The sequence below is a fragment of the Bufo gargarizans genome, chromosome 6 (genome assembly GCF_014858855.1).
Source record: "Bufo gargarizans isolate SCDJY-AF-19 chromosome 6, ASM1485885v1, whole genome shotgun sequence".
NCBI lineage: Eukaryota > Metazoa > Chordata > Amphibia > Anura > Bufonidae > Bufo > Bufo gargarizans.
The window spans coordinates 246,027,855-246,052,033 of NC_058085.1; the positions used below are offsets into that span (position 1 = coordinate 246,027,855).

The following is a 24,179-nucleotide window of genomic DNA, read 5'->3' on the forward strand; positions in this document are numbered from 1 at the left end:
GATATAGGTGCAGATCCCAGCGGTGGGACCCGCACCTATTAGATAATGTGGGCATATCCTAGCGATATGCCCCCATTGTCTGAGATGGGAAAACCCCTTTAAGAAATTAATTGCAATAAATACCCATTTAGAATAAAAAAAAAAACATTTGGGGCCACAAGATTTTCCACTGTATGGGGGCGGCCACAAGGAGACGTTATACTGTATGCGGGCAGCCACAAGGAGACGTTATACTGTATGGGGGCAGCCACAAGGACATTTTATACTGTATGGGGCACTGGGGCAGCCAAAAGACTCCCCCCTTCCCCTCCAGCGTTTAATTTTTCGCCTCGGGCAGCAGAAAAGCTTGAATTGGCCACAGGTGAGGCTTTGCTATCAGCAGGCTCTGATTAGCAGGATTCACATTTCCAGCATAGCAAATTCCATAATCAGATGGCGGCTGCGCTGACTGCAAATCCCACACCATATTCACGGCACTGTGTGAATCCAGCCCATGGGTGTTTACACATGTTGCAGAAAAGCTGCAGATCCCCCCCCCCCCCCCCCCACACACACACAGCATCTTCACCCCCCCCCCCCCCCACACACAGCATGTTCACCCACACACACACACAGCATGTTCACCCCCCCCACACAAAGCATATTCACCCCCCCCACACAAAGCATATTCACCCCCCCCCCACACAAAGCATGTTCACCCCCCCACACAAAGCATGTTCACCCCCCCCACACACAGCATGTTCACCCCCCCACACACAGCATGTTCACCCCCCCCACACACAGCATGTTCACCCCCCCACACACAGCATGTTCACCCCCCCACACACAGCATGTTCACCCCCCCCCACACAGCATATTCACCCCCCACACACACACACAGCATGTTCACCCCCTCCCACACACACAGCATATTAACTCCCCACACACACACAGTATGTTCACCCCCCCACACACACACAGCATATTAACTCCCCACACACACACAGTATGTTCACCCCCCCCCCCACACACACACAGCATATTAACTCCCCACACACACACAGTATGTTCACCCCCCCACACACACAGTATGTTCACCCCCCACACACACAGTATGTTCACCCCCCACACACACAGTATGTTCACCCCCCACACACACACACATGTTCACCCACCACCACCACATGTTCACCCCTCCCCCCCACATTTTCCAGCCATGTTCACCCCTCCCCACACACATAGTATGTTCTCTACCTTTAACTCCGCCCAAAACATAACTAAACACCTAATCCCGCCCAGTCCCCTAGATGCCCCCACATAGTAATTATTCCCTATGCCACCACACAGTAATTATGCCAGCATTGTGCCCTCTTCACAGTAGTTATGACTAGATATGTGCCCCTCACAGTAGTGATGCCCAGATATGTGCCCCCTCACTGTAGTTATGGCCAGACATGCTTTTAAAAGGCCAAATCTGTGCAACGATGTGTATTCATTGTCATTTTCTGTCAGGTAGTCACACGTTGTGATGGCAAAGGCAAAAAAACTCTCCCTTTTTGAACGTGGTCGGTTTGCTGAACTGCATAAGCAGGATCTCTCACAGCACGCCATCGCTGCTGAGGTGGGACGCAGTAAGACAGTCATTTGGAATTTCTTAAGTGATCCTGAGGTTATGGAACAAAAAAGTCAAGTGGAAGACCCAAAAAAATGTCATCAGCACTGAGCCGGAGGATCCAATTGGCTGTCCGTCAAGACACTGGACGATCCTCGACCCAAATTAAGGCCCTTACTGGTGCTGACTGCAGCACCATAACCATCAGACGGCATCTGAAACTGAAGGGCTTCAAAAACAAAAAACGTCTTCAAAGACCTCGTCTCCTTGAACGCCACAGAACTGCTCGTTTGGACTTTGCAAGAGAGCACCAAACATGGGACATTCAAAGGTGGAAGAAAGTTTTATTCTCTGATGAGAATTTTTTTTTACCCTGATGGTTTCCAACGTTACTGGCATGACAAACAGATTCCACCTGAGATGTTTTCTACGCGCCACAGTGGAGGGGGCGCCATAATGGTCTGGGGTGCTTTTTCCTTCAGTGGAACAATGGAGCTTCAGGAAGTGCAGGGGCGTCAAACGGCCGCTGGCTATGTCCAGATGTTGCAGAGAGCATTCCTCATGACTGAGGGCCCTCGTCTGTGTGGTAACGACTGGGTTTTTCAACAGGACAACACTACAGTACACAATGCCCGCAGGACAAGGGACTTCTTCCAGGAGAATAACAACACTCTTTTGGCCCATCCTGCGTGTTCCCCTGATCTAAATCCAATTGAGAACCTTTGGGGATGGATGGCAAGGGAAGTTTACAAAAATGGACAACAGTTCCAGACAGTAGATGGCCTTCGTGCGGCCGTCTTCACCACTTGGAGAATTGTTCCCACTCACCTCATGGAAACGCTTGCATCAAGCTTGCCGAAATGAATTTTTGAAGTGAGAAACAATAACAGCGGAGCTACTCATTACTGAGTTCATGTTTGGCAGTTGGATTTCTGTTTTGGGGGGTTTTAGGGGATTTTTGGAGGTGTGGTCCTAAACTTTTGGTCAGCTGAAAAACAGCCTGTTTCAGTTTATTTGTTGTTTTCATTAAATTGAATGCTCAGAAAATGTTTTGTCTCACTCCCATTTCTTCTTGTTGCATGTTGAAGCTCTACTTGGAACCTTGTTAAGATCCAGCCATGCTAAATATGATTGTTTGCCATTTTTCAATTGGTCTTAAACTTTTGATCAGGACTGTAGTAATATGTCCAGTAATATGCCCAGTAAAGTGCCCCCCTGATAGTAATAAGCCCAGTAAAGTGCCCCCTTCACAGGCAGTAAAAAAATAAACTCCACATAATCACCTCGTTCCCCAGCAGCAGCAGCATGACACACTGAGCTCCCGGGCGGCCCCGTCCCTGCCACCTACTCAGACCTGCAGTTTGGAGGGCAGACAGGTGGAGGAATGATGAAGCAGAGAGCCGACCAACAGGGACAGCTGCCAGAAAGCGGGACATACCTCCCCCGTACAGGGACAGCTACTGAAATCTGGGACTGTCCCACAGGACCCGGGAAAGTTGGGAGGCATGCAAGTGTCCCTCTTTTGGAGGGACGGACCCTCTTTTTGTCCTAAATCCCTCTGTCCCTCTTTGCCCTGGGGAATTAATGCATAAATGTGCATTAATACATTTACTAACTTGCTCTTTACTAAACTATCTGTATGGTTTCTACCTGTATATTAGACCACAACTTCATTAAAGGGTTTCTGTCATGAGAAATAACGTTATGTAGCTGACTGACATTAGCAATGTGCTAATGTCAGCAGTACATAACAGTATGTTTTATAACTCCCTGCCTGCCGCCGTTCTCTTAAAATAAAGACTTTTAAAATATGCTAATGAGCCTCTAGGTGCTATTAGGGCGTTGCTTCAGCAACTAGAGGCTCGGTCTACGCACCCTTTGGCACGCCCAGGTCCAGTTGATTGACTTTCGAGTTCTCCTCATCATCCCGTAAATCCCGCACCGTCCCGTTTAGTATTCGGCGCAGTGAGTGAAGGACACGCTCCTGCTGCCGGCTTCCTCACTGCACCGAAGGAAGGAAGCCGGCAGCAAGAGCGCGTCCTTCACTCACTGCGCCTGCACTGAACACTAAACGGGACGGTGCAGGCGCGGGATTTACGGGATACTGAGGAGAACGCGAAAGTCAATCAACTGGACCTGGGCGTGCCAAAGGGTGCGTAGACCGAGTGTAATACCCCAACTTCCCTGACAAAACATGTCGGGTGGGATAGTGACAATCTACAATTTTTAGACAGGTTGAAGTACAGGGCAAGATCCACAACCAGCAAGGTTGCAATCATTGTCCAGTATAAGGCAAGATACCCAACCAGCAGAGTCGCATTCATTGTCCATCTCAATACATATTGCGCAAATGTTCAGAGGCAAACTGCCTGATCTCCCAGCGTGTGAGATGTGTGAATGAATGATGGATGTCTGTCACATAGGGATATAGGAATACATCTCATCTATTTACAATATAAACGCCTATATTTAGGACCTATAGGGACACCAAACAATTCACCATTGAAAACACACCTGCTAACCTGTGGTGATACATGGCCACAGTGTATCCATGAGGTTAACCACCTCTTAAATAGAATGCAGAGCGAGCGACAGCGGCCCAAAAAATACATAAATTAACTGACTTAGCCCGTAACTGCAACCTGATATTTTTAAATTACCTTGTAGTATTGGTTTCTCTGAGTATTTTCGTTTTAAAAGTAAATAATAAAGGTTAGAGTTTTAACATATAGATAGGACCCCTAAAAGGAGTTTTTGGTCAAGTGACCGTGGTTTGATTTTTCTCACATGGGATGTCGCGGCCATTGGCCCACATCGCTGTCTAGCACCAGCCCTAGGTTTTGCAAAATGGGTAAAAAAATGGCACACAGGTGTTCCACAAACTGTGTAAGTACTGTAGGGATTTGCTCTGGTAGGCAGGGTAAGCGGACGCAATTCAGAGGCAAGACCACGGTTGAAAAAACAAAAGTCCAGTGTTTATTCAAACAGAGAAGGCAGGAAATAAAAACAATGCTTTACAGGGTCCTGGTGTTAGTTCATACAGCAAGAGTTCCCAAAATAACACAAATCACCAGGCAGACCACAGCAAGCTTTAGAGCGCCTTAGTCCCAGCAGGCGCCTCTCATGCAGCTCTCAGCCTTGCAGTATGGCAGATCTCCTCAGCTCCCAAAAACACAGAGCTCCCACATCTCCACTATCACTTGGAGGATCATACCACACCCAGCTGAGCTGCTGGCTGGGTTTTTAAACCCCAGCCCAAAATTTGGCATGGATGTGGGGAACAGCCACCCACCCTGCTCTTTGGCTGCTCCCAATAAGAACCAGCCTGGATTAGCTTTACAGCCACACTAAGAAAAAACTGTGTCAGCGAGCACTAACTGCCGCTGACACAAAATTACCAATTCTTATCTCACCGAGGCCAGGAACCTCGGTGACACGTACCTTCCGTCAATGATGGACCCTTGCACCTTCCTACATACCTCCCCCTTTGTTCAACCCTGAGGGGGTGAACACACGCTAGACAGTGTACTCTGGACAGGGCATCCACGTTTCCCTATAACCGGCCTGCCCTGTGTTCTACTGTGAACTTAAAGTTTTGCAGAGACAAGAACCACCTGGTGACCGGAGCATTCCTCTCTTTGGCCTGGCTCATCCACTTGAGAGGGGAGTGATTGGTCACCAGACGGAACTTCCTCCGAACAGATAATAGCAGAGAGACTCGAGTGCCCACTTGATGGCCAGGCACTCTCTCTCCACTATACTGTACCGGGTCTCCGCTGGAGTGAGCTTACGGCTGAGGAAGACAACGGGATGCTCCTCCCCGTTGACTTCCTGAAACAGTACCGCACCAAGGCCTACTTCGGAGGCATCAGTTTGTACCACAAATTCCCTCTTGAAGTCAGGCGTCACCAAAACCGGGGACCCACACAGGGCTGACTTCAAAGCGGAGAAAGCCTCTTCCACCTGTCAATCCAGCAGACTATCACGGACTTCCGTCCCTTTAAGAGCCCTGTCAACAGAGCCGCTAAAGTGGCAAAATGGGGGACAAACCTCATAGCCCACCATTCCCAGGAATGACTTTACTTGTCTAGAGGTGGCAGGTTGGGGCCAATTTCGTATCGCCTCTATTTTGCTTACTTGGGGTTTGATTACTCCGCGCCCAATGACATACCCAAGGTATTTAGTCTCCTCTAAACCTATTGCACATTTCTTTGGGTTAGCTGTTAGTCCCGCCTTTCGAAGGGAGTCCACTACGGCCTGTACTTTGGGCAGGTGACTTTCCCAGTCAGTACTGTGAATGATAATATCGTCCCGGTAAGCCGAGGCATACCACTGATGTGGACAAAGTACAATATCCATTAGACGTTGGAAAGTGGCGGGGGCGCCATGCAGGCCAAAGGGTAACACCTTATATTGGTACAGCTCCTCTGGTGTAATGAAGGCAGTTTTCTCTTTGGCAGCCTCCGTCAAGGGTACCTGATAGTACCCTTTGGTGAGGTCCAAAACAGAAAAATACCTGGCTTGGCCTAACCTCTCAATAAGTTCATCTACCCGAGGCATGGTATATGCATCGAACTTAGATATTTTGTTTAATTTCCGAAAATCGTTACAAAATCGTAACGTCCCGTCTGGCTTGGGAATTAAGACTATAGGACTGGCCCACTCACTTTTAGACTCCTCAATGAAATCAAGCCACAACATGAGCTTCACTTCCTCCGAGATGGCTTTTCGCCGAGCCTCGGGTACCCGGTATGGCTTTAACCGGACTTTTGCCTGAGGCTCAGTGACAATGTCATGTTTGATTACGGAAGTGCATCCAGGGAGGTATGAGAACACATCCGTGTTCCGACTAACAAACTCCCTGGTTTCCTGAGCCTGTTTAGAGGAGAGGCTGTCAGTAATTATTTTTTGTGGCAACCGCTTCCTTTGCATTAGACAGAGGAGCCGGAACCTCTTGCCCTAGAAAGCCCGGCTGCGGGCTGTCTTCCATACAGGTTTCCCTATCCTTCCAAGGTTTTAGTAAATTAACATGGTAAATCTTGCTCCGGTTTTCGCCTTCCCGGCTGGTGTACTTTGTAATTTACCCCTCCAATATTTTCACGTACCTCGTAGGGCCCCTGCCACCTGGCTAGAAACTTACTGTCCACGGTCGGCACCAGAACCAAAACCTGATCACCCGAGTTAAAGATCCGGACCCGGGCCTGCCAATTATTGATCCGACTCTGGGCTCGCTGAGCGGTCTCCATATGCTCCCTGACAAGAGGCAAAACGGTCTCTATCCGCTGTTGCATCTTGGTAACATATTCAAGGACGCTTTTATGTGGAGTGGGTTGTTGTTCCCATGCCTCTTTGGCTACGTCCAACAAACCACAAGGATGTCTGCCATATAGCAATTCGAAGGGAGAGAACCCAGTAGAGGCCTGGGGCACCTCTTGCACTGGGAACATGAGATAGGGCAGAAGAAGGTCCCAATCCTTTCTATCTTTGGACACCACCCTTTTTAAAATGGTTTTTAGAGTTTTTTTTGTTAAACCTTTCAACCAGTCCGTCCGTTTGTGGATGGTACACGGACGTCCGTAACTGTTTAATACGCAGTAACTTAGAGTTCCCTCATGACCTTGGACATAAAAGGGGCCCTCTGGTCAGTCAGGACCTCTTTAGGTAATCCCACTCGGGAGAACATTTTCATTAGATCTTTAGCTATAAGTCTCACCAATGTATATCGCAGTAGCACTGCCTCCGGGTACCGAGTAGCATTATCAAGGACAACCAAGATGTGTTGATGTCCCCTTGCGGACTTCGGTACTGGGCCTACTAGGTCCATAGCGATTCGCTCAAATGGTACCTCGATGATCGGGAGAGGCACCAAGGGACTGCGAAAAAGGTGCTAGGGGATGGTTGCCTGGTAGGTCGGGCAAGACTTACAGAACTCGTCCACCTCCTTAAACACACTGGGCCACTAAAACTGTTGTAGTATCCGGTCCTGTATTTTCTGCATTCCCAAGTCTTGCCACTTGTGGGTGTTCTCTGTGGGTTTAGCAGCATTTCCGGGAGTGGAGCTTAATTGCCCACAATTTTCCAACAAGAAGGTTGGTAGATAAGAACTGTATCTCTCCTTGCTCATAACTGTACCTCTCCTTGTATCTCACCTAGTACAGTGATCTTGGTCTTGTTTAAAAGCCTGTGTCACTGGAACCAGGATATTCTAACCAGGTGTTTTTGTTTTTATACACCATGTCAAGCCACCAGTATTTTTTTTTTATTAGTCTTAGTGGCATTTAAAGACCCATAACTGTCACAAACTTACTGTCACAGTAGGTGAGGGAAGGTAAGCAAACCAAATACAACAAAAGCAACAACACACCAGGCTAGGCCCCAAAGCAAGGGAACAGGGAATGGTCACCACCTGACAACCACTGAGTCTTTCCATAACTGCTGACAACATGAGCAAATCCTAAAGGTGGAAGTGCTCATGCGCTGGAACCTAAGCCTAGCTGAACTGTACTCAGCTAGGGAGCTGGAGAAAAGACAACCCGTTTCTAGCGCTTGGTGCAGAAACCAGTGTCTTCCTGAGGCCTAGCCAGAACAAACAACAAGAGGGAAGGAATAGGACTTAGCTTAAGATGGACGGGGAGCAGGAGAGCCACCAAACACCAGCTAAGAACTCCAGAAGCAAATATAAACCGCAAGGGCTATAGTGAGAGGCGGGTATAAATAGCACCACTAAATAGCTAATGAGCAGAACCTGTGGGGAGGTGGGATCCTTCCCAAAACAAAGAGAAACAGAACAATCTGTCAGATCTTCTCAGGCTTCTCACAGGGTAGGGCGTGACAGTACCCCCCCTTCTACGGGTGACCTCCAGGCAACCAGGACCAACCTTATCCGGGTATGCCCTGTGAAAGGCCTTCACAAGGCGACTAGCATTGACATCAGTCGCCGGAACCAACATTCTTTCCTCAGGGCTGTATCCCCTCAAATGCACAAGGTACTGAAGGAAGCCACGAAGAACGAGAGTTGAGTATTCTGGAGATCTGAAACTCCAGATTACCATCTACCAAGACAAGGGGAGGTGGCAAAGGAGATTGTTCAGTATGTTCAACATACTTCTTCAACAAAGATCTGCGAAACACATTATGGATCTTCCAGGCCTGCAGAAGTTTCAGACAAAACGCAACCGGATTAACAATGGCCAAGATTTTGTAAGGATTAATAAATCTTGGGCCCAACTTCCAAGAAGGTACTTTCAACTTAATGTTCTTAGTGGACAACCACACCAAATCACCCACACACAGGTCTGGACCAGTCATACGTCTCTTGTCAGCCATCCGTTTATATCTTTCACCCATTTTTTTTTTTATTAGTTTGAATCTTCTGCCAGATAGAAGACAAGGAAGAAAATAATCTCTCCTCTTCAGGTATACCAGAAGATTCAGTCACAGAAAAAGTACCAAACTGAGGGTGAAAACCATATGCGCCAAAAAATGGTGACTTATCTGTGGACTCCTGTCTACGGTTATTTAAGGCAAACTCAGCCAAGGACAAAAACAAAGACCACTCTTCCTAACTCGGCGACAAAACACCTCAAATAAGTCTCCAGATTCTGGTTAGTGCGCTCAGTTTGTCCATTCGACTGACGATGGAAAGCCGAAGAGAAAGACAACTGAATACCCAGACGAGTACAAAACGCCTTCTAAAACCTGGAAACAAATTGGTCCCCCTATCAGACACAACATCAGAGGGGATGCCGTGTAATTTCACAATGTCATCAGCAAACACCTGAGCGAGAGTTTTAGCATTGGGCAGACCCGACAATGGTACAAAGTGAGCCATCTTACTGAAGCAGTCCACCACCACCAAAATCAGTTTTCCCAGAGGAACTCAGTAAATCAGTGATGAAGTCCATGGACAAATGCGTCCAAGGACAAGACGGGATGGACAAAGGAAGAAGAGATCCTGAAGGCCGAGTGTGAGCCACCTTAGCACGTGCACAGGTCTCACAAGCTGCTACATCGCCCTTAATACATTTATGCAAACCTGGCCACCAGAATCTCCGAGAAATAAGATCCACCGTGGATCTACTCCCAGGGTGTCCCGCAAGGATAGTATCATGATGTTCCATAAACACCTTGTGTCGAAGTTCAGAAGGAACAAACAACTTCCCTGAAGGACAGCAATCAGGTGCCTCACCTTGAGCCCCCAACACTTCCGCCTCCAGTTCGGGATACAGAGTGGATACAACCACTCCATCAGCCAAAATCGGAGCGGGATCCTCTGAATCCCCCCCCCCCCCCCCCAGGAAAGCTACGTGACAAAGCATGCGCTTTGATGTTTTTGACCCCAGGGCGATAGGTGACCACAAAATTAAATCTGGTAAAAAACAATGACCAGCTGGCCTGCCTAGGGTTCAGATGTTTTGCTGATTGCAGGTAAGCCAGATTCTTATGGTCAGTAATTATCGTAATAATTTCTTTCGGCAGCAAAAAGTTTCTTTGAAAAAAAAGCACACGGGCGCCATTTGCTAGGAGAGGGACCCTGCGACAAAACTGCTCCAACTCCCACTTCTGACGCGTCAACCTCCACAATAAAGGGTTGAGACACCTCAGGTTGCATAAGAATGGGAGCGGAAGCAAAACATTCCTTTATAGCAGAAAAAGCCTGTAATGCCTCTTCCGACCAGACTGAGAAGTCCACACTATTCCTAGTCATATCAGTCAAAGGCTTGACAATAGTGGAATAATTCAGGATACATTTTCTGTAGTAATTAGTAAAACATAAAAACCGCATCAGAGCTTTCTGATTCTCCAGCCGATCCCATTCCAGTACCATACGGACCTTTTCAGGATCCATGCGAAAACCTGAGGCAGAAAGAAAGTAACCCAGAAACTGCCGCTCCTGGACAGAAAACACACATTTCTCCAACTTAGCATACAATTTATTCTCCCGAAGTATCGATAATACTTGTCTGAAATAATCCTGATGAGTCTCCATATCGGGTGAGTAAATTAGTATGTCAAACCTCCCCACCAAATGATGAAAAATGTAATTGATAAAGTTCTGGAAGACTGCCGAGGATTAATCATACCAAAGGGCATGACCAGGTTCTTGAAGTGTCCCTTAGGGGTATTGAAGGCCGTCTTCCATTCATCCCCTTCGCTGATTCTTATCAGATTATAAGCTCCTCTTAAATCCAACTTAGAAAACACCTTGGCTCCGATAATCTGATCAAATAAATCCGGGATCAAGGGAAGAGGATAAGGATCACGGACAGTAATGAAATTCAGTTCCCAGAAATCTAGACATGTTTAAAGGGTCCCGTCTTTTTTTTTAACAAAAAAGAAGCCAGCTGCCACAGGTGACTTAGATGGCCTAATATGCCCTTTTGTCAAACTCTGCAATATACTCCCGCATAGCTACTCTTTTGGGTTGGGAAAGATTATATAGCTGAGATTTTGGCAATTTTGCTCTGGGAATAAGATTGATCGGACAATCATACTCTCGGTGAGGGGACAACTCCTGATCTCCACCCTCATAGAAAATGTCAGCAAAATCAGAAAGGAACAAAGGCAACGCCTTAGTGGAAACCACAGAAATATATGCACCGAGACAGTTGTCCACACAAAAATCACTCCAATTACTGATTTGTCTAGTTTGATAATCAATGGTAGGGTTATGTTTGATCAACCATGGTAAACCCAGAACCAGAGGAGCAGGCAAACCTTTCAGAACAAAGCAAGAAATGGACTCAACATGAGAATCACCCCCCCCCCCCCCTCAAATGAATATCCTGCACAATATGAGTGTGAGGAATATGGATTAATATTTACTGTTAGACATGTCCTCACACCCCCATCTGCTGACAGATAGCGGAGGTAGTGAACTCCACAGGAGGGCCCTGCTTCAAAGCCCCCAGCCCTGATTGTCATTTGATGCACCTCTTAGCATGTTCAGTGTACATGCAAAATAAGTTTCCACCCCCCCCCCCCCCAGCCATCTGAGTGTCAGTTGGCAAGGAAGAAAACCCCCAGGGGGTCCAGGCTTCAAGGAGAAGGTCACACCTCAGTCAACCAGTTTGGAGCCAAGCTGGATCCTGCAGGAAAACCCCCAGCATGGGGTATCCGCCCTTGCCCAGGATCAATGAGACCTCCCAGGCATGTTGGCACCTACCTTTCATAAGGAATTATGAATCGCCTGGCCATCGCAGGTGCAAACCAGATACATATTTGTGTCCCGGTGGCCACGAGGTACGTTCCCATGGTCTCTGTTTAATGGGACGAGGTCAGGGTAGGGAGATTTCCATATCTCCCCATAGAAACCACATAACAGTACCAGGTTTGGGCTCTACTTGTAGCTGGAACCCAGGCAGGTCCATTGGTCCCAGAACCATCTCCCTGTGACCCTCTGGTCTGGAGCTATGAACCCTAAAGCGTTTTGTGGGTCATTTGCTGCCAGCCCAGAAGAGGGGGAGTGGACCCCTCCCTGAGGCCGGCGGGAGGGGAGGGGCTGGTTACAGGTTAAAAGTCTGGTGCCAGCAAGTAGGCGTGTCTTTCTCTGAAGAGGAGTCACATCCTACAAATGTGTTTAGAGGGACCCAGGAAATAGCTGAGATCACAGCCCTTCATGTGGACTCCAGCAAAGAACATCTCAATGGAACTTTCATCTTACTCGTTAACTGACCTTTACACTGCTTAACCCTGTTGTAACCATCTAACCTGTAATCTGTAACCTCAGACCACTGTATATATTGTCTGTGTATATTGTGTTAAATCTAGTGTGCTCTTACGGTGATTAAATCTATAATTTAATCTTGTGCTATCTTGTATCTCGATCACGAATCCCCACGTCCGTGTTTTGGCCTATTTATAAGCTACCGCGGGTTGGTTTCTGACCCTATATAATCCCGTTAGCGGACCAGGTTTATATCAAACGAGAACTGGTGGCAGATACCCGGGCTGAGGAGGCACTGTGTCACTGCGGCAGTGAAAAGGCTTTCTCAGCTTGTTGTCTCTCTGTGCCCGCGTGGACAGAAGGTGTGTGTGTGTAAACTATACCAACCTGACCTTACGTGCTCCACTGGAGGGCGTAACTTCACGTTTTTGGTAAACCCGTGATTATACCAGTGAGCTCGACGTGGTTGACGTCAAGCGGGCACGAGGTGTGGTATTCATCACAATGAGCTAGATACTTTTGCGAGAGAGGAGCAAAATCAATAGCAAATACTGATATCTCTTTGCTTAATGCGCTTGTTATAGAACCATGACTCTAAACAAATTGATAATCAACCCTTGCACTAGTGTCTACAAATACAGTTGCAAGAAAAAGTATGTGAACCCTTTGGAATTATATGGATTTCTGCACAAATAAAATGTGATCTGATCTTCATCATAAGTCACAACAATAGACAATCACAGTCTGCTTAAACTAATAACACACAAAGAATTTAATGTTACCATGTTTTTATGGAACACACCATGTAAACATTCACAGTGCAGGTGGAAAAAAGTATGTGAACCCCTAGACTAATGACATCTCCAAGAGCTAATTGGAGTGAGGTGTCAGCCAACTGGAGTCCAATCAATGAGATGAGATTGGAAGTGTTTGTTACAGCTGCCCTGCCCTATAAAAAACACATACAAGTTCTGGGTTTGCTTTTCACAAGAAGCATTGCCTGATGTGAATGATGCCTTGCACAAAAGAGCTCTCAGAAGACCTACGATTAAGAATTGTTGAATTTGCATAAAGCTGGAAAGGGTTATAAAAGTATCTCCAAAAGCCTTGCTGTTCGTCAGTCCATGGTAAGACAAATTATCTATAAATGGAGAAAGTTCAGCATCGCTGCTACTCTCTCTAGGAGTGGCCGTCTTGTAAAGATGACTGCAAGAGCACAGAGCAGACTGCTCAATGAGGTGAAGAAGAATCCTAGAGTGTCAGCTAAAGACTTACAAAAGTCTCTAGCATATGCTAACATCCCTGTTAGCAAATCTACGATACGTAAAACACTAAACAAGAATGGATTTCATGGGAGGATACCACAGAGGAAGCCAATGATGTCCAAAAAAAAAAACATTGTTGCACGTTTACAGTTTGCACAAGAGCACCTAGATGTTCCACAGCAGTATCGGCAAAATATTCTGTGGACAGATGAAACCAAAGTTGAGTTGTTTGGAAGAAACACACAACACTATGCGTGGAGAAAAAGAGGCACAGCACACCAACATCAAAACCTCATGCCAACTGTGAAGTATGGTGGTGGGGGCATCATGGTTTGGGGCTGTTTTGCTGCGTTGGGGCCTGAACGGATTCCTATCATCGAAGGAAAAATAAATTCCCAAGTTTATCAAGACATTTTGCAGGAGAACTTAAGGCCATCTGTCCACCAGCTGAAGCTCAACAGAAGATGGGTGTTACAATAGGACAACAACCTATTGAATTTGAGTCTGTATGTTTTACCTTTATGTATGAAAAAAAAAATACAGAAAATTTTGAAAAATTAACAATTTTCTAAAATTTTATTTCTCTGCTTTGGAGACAGATACCTCATAAAATAGTTATTAAGTAACCATTTTAACCAAAACTCTTTTTATTGAGAGTGCATATGGTCTGGACAAAAAATCATGCATCAATATAAAGCCATTCGCAGATGGCAGCAGCATAATGGGTGCCAATATTCTCACAGACCATGTCAGATCTACTAACATAGTGAGTATAAACAATTTAGTAACAACGAAAGAAAAGACACAGACAAGATTGGAGGGTGGGGGGTTGGGAGAAGGGGTAGAATTGGGTGGGTAGAGGAGGAGAGGGAGTTCTTCCAATTCACTCGGGGTTGCGGTATTTCTCCCATGGTCGCCACAGTTTGAGAAACTTGGAACGTGTGCGAGTTTCCCAATGGGCCAATTCCTCAAATCTAAACAGTTGATCTGTTTTCTCGGTCCACATTAACATTGAGGGTGGTGAGTCATTCTTCCAGAGGAGGGGTACCAACAAACGCGCTGCAGTAAGAAGCATGGTCGGGAGGTCAGCTTTGGCAGGAGTAAGGGAATCGTTGGGACACCAGAGGAGTACTAGTTTTGCATCCAGACGTACCTTAGAGGCGCATATCCGGTTAATTGTGTTCTCTATTTGAGACCAAAAGGGGCGAATTTTACTACAAGACCACCATATATGTGACAAAGAGCCAACTTCTGTTCCACACCTCCAGCACTGCGATGGAATGTCAGGGTTGAGCCTATGTAGGAATTCTGGCGTTTTGTACCAGCGGGTCAGTAACTTGTAGGAATTCTCCTGAATTTTGATGCATCGGTTGAAGCCATGTGAATGGGCTAAGATAAAGGCCTTCTCCGGCTCAGTCAATTGGATTGTGAGCTCCTTTTCCCAGGCAGACATAAAGTGCAGTGCTGGAGGAGCAGAAGAGAGCAGCTCCCTGTAGAGTGTCGAGAGGGGCTTTTTCGGTAACTCGGGAACACAAAGCTTCTTTTCTAGCCAAGTAGGTGTATCATCAGCGGGGGAAGGTAGCTTGAGGGCTTTAACATCTCGGCTAAAGGCCCCAATAGAAAGGAAGGAGAGGGCTTTAACCTTTGGCAGAACCTGAATCTTGTCCCATGCCAAGTCCCCAGACGTGGAAGCTATATCTTGTAAGGTAAGGTCAGATAGTATGCTCCAGACTCCGGAGGGTCTGAGTATATCGGGGTGGATATAGTTCTGTAGTAGATGTAGGGGGAGGTGGATATTAGGGAATCTGATGTCTCGGGATTTATACAGTTTGGCCCATTCCACCAGCATACCTTTCCAAATGGGAGAGGCAAACGCGTTATTCGGGGTGCATGTGCGGATTCCCCATAGGATAAGTCCTTCTTTGTAGGTGAGAAGAGCACGTTCCAGTTGTACGCAAAGATTCGGGGGTTGGCGTGAGAGGAGAGAAAAGCACCTGTTCAGGAGCGACGCTGTGTAATAAGTTTGGATGTCGGGCATACCAAAGCCCCCAAATCTCTTTTCTCTTGTCAATATTGAGTACGCTATCCTGGAGGACTTGCCCGCCCACATGAACCAAGAGAACACACGGCGTATTTCCATAAAAAAGGAGCGGGGTAGCCAAATTGGTAGTGTCTGAATTAAATATAGAAGTTTGGGTACAATGAAGGCTTTAAGGAAGTTCTTCCTTCCCATCCAGGAGATGAAGGGGAGTTTAAGGGACTGTAGATGTGTTCTAATATCTTTGAGTAGGGGGCCATAGTTCAGACTAAATAGGTCATCTTGGTTAGCCGAGATTCGTATCCCTAGAAACTTAATATCACGGGGGGCCCAAGCAAAGGAGGTGGCGCGTTTAAGGTCCTTGACTACATATAATTTGCATGAAACATTCAGGGCCATGGATTTGCTATAATTAATCTTGAAGTTAGATATCCATCCGAACTCTTCGAACAAATAATGGAGCCGTGGGAAAGAAATCGTGGGGTTGGTGGTCATAATCAATAGATCATCGGCAAATGCCGCGGTGGTATGCATACAAGAGCCCATCTTGATGCCTTCAATTGCGGGGTCCTGTCTAATCTTGCATAGCAGCGTTTCCATAACTATGACAAAAAGGGACGGGGAGAGGGGGCATCCCTGTCTAGTGCCATTGGATATGGCAAAGGCAGGGGAAAGAGTGCCGTTGACTTTGACTCTGGCAGAGGGGGACGAGTATAAAGAGAAAATAGCCGCGATAAACTGATCAGGGAAGCCAAATTTTGACAGTGCCGCAGACATGTACTGCCAACTGACCCTGTCAAAGGCCTTTTCCGCGTCTGTACTGAGCAAGGCCAGCGGAGTTGAAGTGCTCCGTGCCCAATTCATGAGGTGAAGGAGGCGAACGGTATTTTCGTTCCCCTGTCTGCCAGAGACAAACCCAACCTGCTCCCTATGGATGATATCGGGGAGAATCCGCTGAATTCGCTGAGCCAATATCTTAGCCCACCACTTTACGTCCGTGTTAAGGAGGGAGATTGGGCGATAACTACCACAATTTAGAGGATCTTTGTTCTCTTTATGAATAATCGTACTGTGGGCCGAAAGCGATTGGGGGGGGAGGTGGCCACCGTTCAGTAGGTGGTTACACATGGAGCGGAAGTGGGGGACTAGGACCTCTTGAAAATTTTTATAGTACGTAATGGAGAAGCCATCAGGTCCAGGGCTCTTCCCTGAAGGAATAGAGGCCAGTACTTTCCGCGCTTCAGCATCTGTTATTGGGGCTACTAGTTGAGTTGACTGGGATTGGGTGATATTAGGGAGATGTAGGGAGGAAAGAAATTTTTCCGTGGCGTCCGTGAGGGTATTGAGCGACTGATTCGAGGGGGGAGGAAGATTGTAAAGCTCCGTATAAAAGGTGCTAAAGGCCATCGCAATGTCAGGGGTGGACTTCAGGTGAGTTCCTTTAGCATCTTTGATAGCAGAGATAAAAGAATCAGAATGTTGTTTTTTAACCAGCGCTGCCATAAGTTTGTTCCCCTTATCGCCATGAGCGTACGATTTAAATCTAGAGCGTAAGAGCAGTTTGGCTGATGTAACATTTAGTAAGTTCTTAAGCTTAGTTCTAGCATCACTAAGTTCAGTGGCACAACTAAGTGCCTGTGATTGTTTGTGCGTAAGTTCGAGCGACTCAATTTGGGACATAAGGGTGGCAATGGCTTGAGAACGTTGTTTTTTAACATGGGAGCCGAGGGCGATAAGTTCACCTCGGATCACCGCTTTATGGGTCTCCCATACAATCGGTGGCGAGGGAGGTGTGGGACCTGCGTTATTCCGCTGGAAGAACTCTGTCAGAGAGGAAGCTAGCTTCTGGGAGTTGGCTTGATCTAAGACGAGGGTGTCATTGAGGCGCCAATTCCACTCCCTTTTTGGAAGAGAGGTCAAGGTGAAATGTATAAAAATTGGGGAGTGATCTGACAAAGTAATATTACCTATTTTGGCGTGTAGGAGCAGTTGGGCATGTTTGGAGGATAAGAAGAGGTGATCCAGTCTATGGTATGAGGACTTGGCATGGGAAAAGAAGGTATAATCCCTACCAGAGGGGTTTAGAGTGCGCCATGTGTCAAACACACCTAATTTTTTCAGGGCCAATTTCAAACGCCTCAAACGTATGTGCGTAATAGCTGACTTCCCGGAGGAGGAGTCTAAGCTAGGATCAAGGGATACATTAAAATCTCCCCCTAAAATTACAATGCCCTCCTTGAAGGAGGATAGGAGCGTGAGGGTCTGAATCAGCCATTGGACCTGTCCCCTATTAGGAGCGTAGACGTTAGCTAGCGTGATCTGAGTGTCAGCAATTACGCCCTTCACAAACAAGTACCGACCATCTGGGTCTGAGGAAGAAGCTGAGACTACGAAGGGTAGTTGCTTGTGAATGGCGATGCTAACACCTCTGCTAGCCGAACCATGTGTGCTGTGGTACCATTGTGAGAATTTTTTGGGTGGAAGATTAGGTATCTTACCCGACCGGAAGTGGGTCTCTTGGAAGAATGCTATGGAGACTTTATCTTTCTGCAGTAGAGATAGGATTTGCGACCTCTTACATGGCTCATTCAGACCTCTCACGTTGAAAGAGGAAACTATGACTTCAGCCATCTCCTGGCGGTGGTTGGGTACGTTGCATGTCATCAGTGGTAGACCAATCAAGCGTGGAAGAAGGAGGGAAAGACACGGTAGGAGAAGGGAAGACACAGACAAAATGAACAAAACTTCTGCAAATAAAATAACGGAAAATTAAATGCAAAAACCAGCATAAAACACAGAAAAATGAAAGCTCCACAGGGCGCCCGATGGTGAAACGATCCATTTGCATGACGGCGGACAGCCGGGATCTACCGGGCGGGGGGTCTCATGGAGCCCTTAGGGGCCAAAAGGAGGCCATCAGGGGGTAGGGTCGTAAACCGGGTTAGACGCTGGTTAAACCCCAGCTTCTCGGGGGGAGGGGGGGAGAAGTAATGTGAACCATAAAACGTAGCATAAACAAGGTCCCAAAGAGAACGAAAAGGGAAAGTCTCTTTCGTGCTGTAACAAGGGACGCCATCTGGGTGACATCAGGGGTCACAGGCCGGGTGATCAGCGAAGGCAGTGCCCTTTTATTGGGCTGTAGAGTTGATTAGTGTCCCATATGCGACATATCATCTCAGCGGTGCGGAGGAAACTCGGAAGTGGCGGGGAAAGGGCGTTCCCGGCTAGGTCTGGTAGCTTTACCCGAGGTGGCAGTATTCCACTGGTCCGAGCTTGGAGGCGAGGGTATCGGCACTCCCTGATCGGCAGGCATCCAGGACGGTATCTCCAGCGGTGAAATACCCAGGTGAACCCAGGCAGCGTTTAGATCCTGAGGGGAGCGTATAGTAATCTGTCTCCCGTTCTTCATAACGGCCAGGCCGAATGGGTAAAGCCATCTGAACTGGACGGCAGAGGCCTTGAGAGCTTCTAGGAGTGGCCGGAGAATTCGGCGTTTCGCCAGCGTAGTAGGAGCCAGGTCTTGAAAAAACAAGATCGGTGTGCCTTCAAATCCCAGGCTGTCTGCTTCTCTACTTGCTTTCAGCAGAGCCGCAGTGTCCACATAACTAAGAAGGCCACACACAACATCTCTCGGCGGCTCAGAGCCTTTAGGTTTAGGTCTCAAAGCTCTGTGTATCCTCTCAATTGTGATTTTCGCAGCTCTGTCCGTTCCCAAAAGATTCGCAAAAATTTCGCATGCGATTTTTTCCAGAGCTTCCGATGCGAATGATTCAGGCAGGCCCCGGATGCGAATATTTCGCCTGCGGCTGCGATTTTCTTGATCCTCGATGCGCAGCAAAGCATCATTAAGGAAGCCTTTTTGCGAATTTAATACTGCGCATATTTCAACCTCGTGGCGAATAATCGCATCATGCGAATTTTCTAAGTCCGCCACCCGCTGCCCCATGCTGCGCAGGTCTACCTTGATCTCTGCTAGGTCTTGTCTCAGGGGAGCCAGAGCGGCGTCCAGGACCTCCCGAAGTGCTGTCTTAGATAGAGTTCCACTCCGTTTTCGGGCTTTGTAATCCGAGATGTCAGAAGCGCTTCCTGCTTCAGAATAATCTTCTCCCTCAGAATGCTGAGAGGCAGCCGGCGCCATCTTGGGGGTCTCAGCTCCACGGGCCTTGGGCTGCTTTTTCAGGTATTGCTCCATGTCTGGCTGCTTAGAGTGGACCCGGGTGGTCTCTAAGGGGTCCTTGCTGCGGTCTCTCCCCGTTTTGCCTATTTGCGCAGATAAAAAAGTGCTTTTAATGGGGTTAGTCACCAGCTAGCCGGAGGAGCTCAGCAACAGGCAGCCATTCAGGAAGGCAGCCAAGCTCCGCCCCCCTTAAGTAACCATTTTACTTCATGTTGCCATCATTCTGTAAATGTCATTTTTTTTTTTGTAGGACATTAGAAGGCTTAGAACCGTTCAGTTCTGAAGTCACTTTAAGGGGCTTTCATAGTAGAAACCACCCATAAATGACCCAATTTTCAAAACTACACCCTCAAGTAGTTCAAAACTGAATTTTGAAGCTTTGTTAACCCTTTAGGGATTTTCCATTTAAATCCATCTTTTCTGTCACACAGCAAGGGTTAACAGCCAAACAAACCTCAATATTTATTACCTTGATTCTGCAGTTTACAGAAACTCCCCATATGTGGTTGTAAACTGCTGTATGTGCACACAGCAGGGCTTAAAATGTTAAGCAACAAGAAAAAAATCTATGTGGATAAATAGAACTGTACAAAAAGCAATAAAAGACAAAAAGAAAGCATTTAAATCACTAAAGCAGGAGGGTAGCGAGGAAACCTTGAAAAACTATAAGGGAAAAAAATAGAATATGTAAAAGACAAATAAAAGCCGCTAGACTAGAGGCCGAGAGATTAATTGCCAAAGAGAGCATTGTTCTTCAATTATATAAATGTTAAAAAGTATAAATCTGAAGGTGTCGGCCCTTTAAAGAGTAATGAGGGGGGAGTCGCAGAGAGCGATGAGGAGAAAGCAAAGCTATTAAATATTTTTTTCTCCAATGTATTCACTGAGGAAAATAAACTGTCAGATGAAATGCAGAATGTAAAAGTTAATTCATCATTAAAAGTGCCCTGTCTGACCCAGGAAGAAGTACAGCGGCGTCTTAAAAAGATTAAAATAGATAAATTGCAAGGAAAAGATGGCACACACCCCCGTATCCTAATGTGATAGCCAAAACCTTAATTTTGATATTTGCGGACTCTATATTGACAGGGAGTGTTCCACAGGATTGGCGCATAGCAACTGTGGTGCCAATATTAAAAAAAGGTCCAAAAACAGATCCCGGAAACTATAGGCCGGTAAGCTTAACATCTGTCGTGGGTAAACTGTTTGAAGGTTTTCTGAGAGATGCCATATTAGAGTATCTCAATGAAAATAAGCAAATAACGCAATATCAGTATGGCTTCATGAGGGATCGGTCATGTCAAACTAATTTAATCAGTTTCTATGAGGAGGAAAGTTCTAGACTTGACAGCGGCGAATCAATGGATGTCGTATATCTGGACTTCTCCAAAGCATTTGACACTGTATCGCATAAAAGGTTAGTATATAAAATGAGAATGCTCGGACTGGGAGAAAACGTCTGTATGTGGGTAAGTAACTGGCTCAATGATAGAAAACAGAGGGTGGTTATTAACGGTACATACTCAGATTGGGTCACTGTCACTAGTGGAGTAACTCAGGGGTCAGTATTGGGCCCTATTCTCTTCAATATATTTATTAATGATCTTGGAGAAGGCTTGTGCAGTAAAATATCATTTTTTTGCAGATGACACTAAACTGTGTAAAGTAATTGAAACTGAAGAGGACAGTATTCTGCTACAGAGCGATCTGGATAGATTGGAGGCTTGGGCAGATAAGTGGCAGATGAGGTTTAACACTGACAAATGTAAAGTTATGCACATGGGAAGGAATAATGCAAGTCACCCGTACATACTAAACGGTAAAACACTCGGTAACACTGACATGGAAAAGGATCTAGGAATTTTTGTGAACAGCAAACTAAGCTGTAGAAACCAGTGTCAGGCAGCTGCTGCCAAGGCCAAAAAGATAATGGGTTGCATCAAAAGTGGCATAGATGCCCGTGATGAGAACATAGTCCTACCACTTTACATGGAGTACTGTGTACAGTTGTGGGCTCCTGTGAACAACGCAGACATAGCGGAGCTGGAGAGGGTACAAAGGAGGGCAACTAAAGTAATAACTGAAATGGGGCAACTACAGTACCCCGAAAGATTATTAACATTAGGGTTATTCACTTTAGAAAAAAGACGACTGAGGGGAGATCTAATTACTATATATAAATATATCAGGGGTCAGTACAGAGATCTATCCCATCATCTATTTATCCCCAGGACTGTGACTGTGACGAGGGGACATCCTCTGCGTCTGGAGGAAAGAAGGTTTGTACACAAACATAGAAGAGGATTCTTTACGGTAAGAGCAGTGAGACTATGGAACTCTCTGCCTGGGGAGGTGGTGATGGTAACATAATTCAAGAGGGGCCTGGATGTATTTCTGGAGCGTAATAATATTTCAGGCTATAGCTACTAGAGGAAATCCAGGGAATTATTCTGATTGCCTGATTGGAGTCGGGAAGGAATTTCTACCTCACAGGGTTTTTTGCCTTCCTATAAATGAACTTGCAGGATAACAGGCTGAACTGGATGGACAGATGTCTTTTTCAGCCTTATAAACTATGGTACTATGAAGCTATGCAAGGCAGATGGATGCATGCCCAGTACAGGTTTCGTCCACTCTGTGAGCCTCATTATTGTACAGCGTGTATAGCGATAGAAGAGATGCATGCCCAGATGACAACGGAAGGGGCATGGTCGGTGCATACACTGACTGGAGCTCCTGGTGCAACAGCAACACACTAGTTGCACCAAGGGGCTAATTAGCATAATATAAAACAGCACACAACACGGATCTACATGGCATATTTCCCATGCAGCTGAATTTACATCAAGGACCAAGATAGGTGCTGACAGATTCCCTTTAAAAGCAATAAATATAACCTATACAAAATACAGACAGGATTAGCTCCTAGTGCCCCTTTAGCCTGGCTATCTGCTATGCCCAATTCTTCCTGCAGTTGCTCTGTCACGAAAGTGAGCCATAACAATATACCACCCGAGAAAACTACAACAAAAAATGCCCTTTAGAAATGACTGTAATGAGCATGCGCATCAAGGCGGGATCAGGTAGAGCACTAACTGTACTTCCGGTGCTCTGTCAGAGGCCAGCCAGTCACGTGGTGCTCCCAGACAGGAAGTTTTCGGTAATGAGCCGAAGCTGCGCTTCTGAGGAGATGGTAATTTCCGGCATGAGTCAGTGGCGCTCAGTAAGTGCTCAGTGTATGTGAGTGTGCTCGGAGGCTCCTGACAGACGTCCTCCATACCGTCCTCTATTTCCCTGCATTGTACCGCTCTAGGGACGGCCGTGCTGAAGATGCTCGGCGCCCAACGCCAGCCTGTGTGTCATAGTGTATGGTTCAGTAATTGATGCTTATTGCTCGCCCTTCTGTGGGCTACTATGTGGCCATTACATCCAGGCCTATGTTTCTGTCAGCTGGTCTGGTGACAAGGACTGATCCTCAGCACCTACTGGTCAGGGTTGTCATGGGGACATTCTGATTTTTATAGTATTTAGTAGTTGCCCTCAAGTTCCCTGTTTATGTAGACATTGGTGCAGCAGCATGACCAGTGTGGAAGGCTTTGGACAGTCCCATTTCCCACACTAGTAGATGGATCCGAGGGGTTTGTTGCATTACCCCCGAGGAATCAATTTGAATATACTGGAAAAGAAAATGGCAATTGTTTTTTTTTCATAGTTGGCATCACAGGGAAAGTGAAGCTACACAGTTCCCATTGATACCCCAATAAACTTGTCATATTCTCCAGGGGGGGGGGAGGGGGATCATCTAGTAACCCAGACTGTCCTAATATTATATTTGTAAGTGGGTTTACCAGAAAGTCCCATCAAGCGGGCCCAGGAGCTGAGCATAATAGGAAGAACAGAGAATTCCTATAGACTGTATTACTATACTATTGAAGTCTATGGTATAAGTCCTCTAGCGGGACTATAAAGTAAAAAAATAAAATATTTTCAAAATATAAACCCCCTCAAAGAATTCAAAATTCAACAGTATACAATAAACATAATTGATATTGCCATGTGCAAACTAGTAAAATATAACAGTCGTAATGGGAAAAAATCTAAATACGTGAATCATGGAGAAGATGCTCTGTTTCGGGGTGCAGTGAAGAATGGGGCGGATCCCAAAACATAGCATCGTTCTTTATATACAGTGGGGAAAAAAGTATTTGATATACTGGTGATTCAGCAAGTTTTCCCACCTACAAAGAATGGAGAGGTCTGTAATTTTTTCGTATGTACACTTCAACGGTGAGACAGAATCAAAAAAAAAAAACGAAAATCACATTGTGGGATTTTTTTATAATTCTATAATAACTTCATAGATGAATTTTTACTGTAAAAAAAACCCATTTCCCAAACTTGGGTTAGTTTCCAAGTGGTACCTTGGAACCGAACCCAAGTTC

General features: G+C 46.3%; 1 protein-coding gene across 1 annotated transcript in view; it reads left to right on the forward strand.

Annotated features, from left to right (window-relative positions):
- Positions 1-22,904: 22,904 nt before the first annotated feature.
- Positions 22,905-24,179, forward strand: part of LOC122942115 — a 31,058-nt gene continuing 29,783 nt past the window's right edge. Inside the window, exon 1 of the mRNA XM_044299610.1 lies at positions 22,905-22,960. The gene's annotated coding sequence lies outside the window, so the exon portion shown is untranslated. The remainder of the gene's footprint in view (positions 22,961-24,179) is intronic.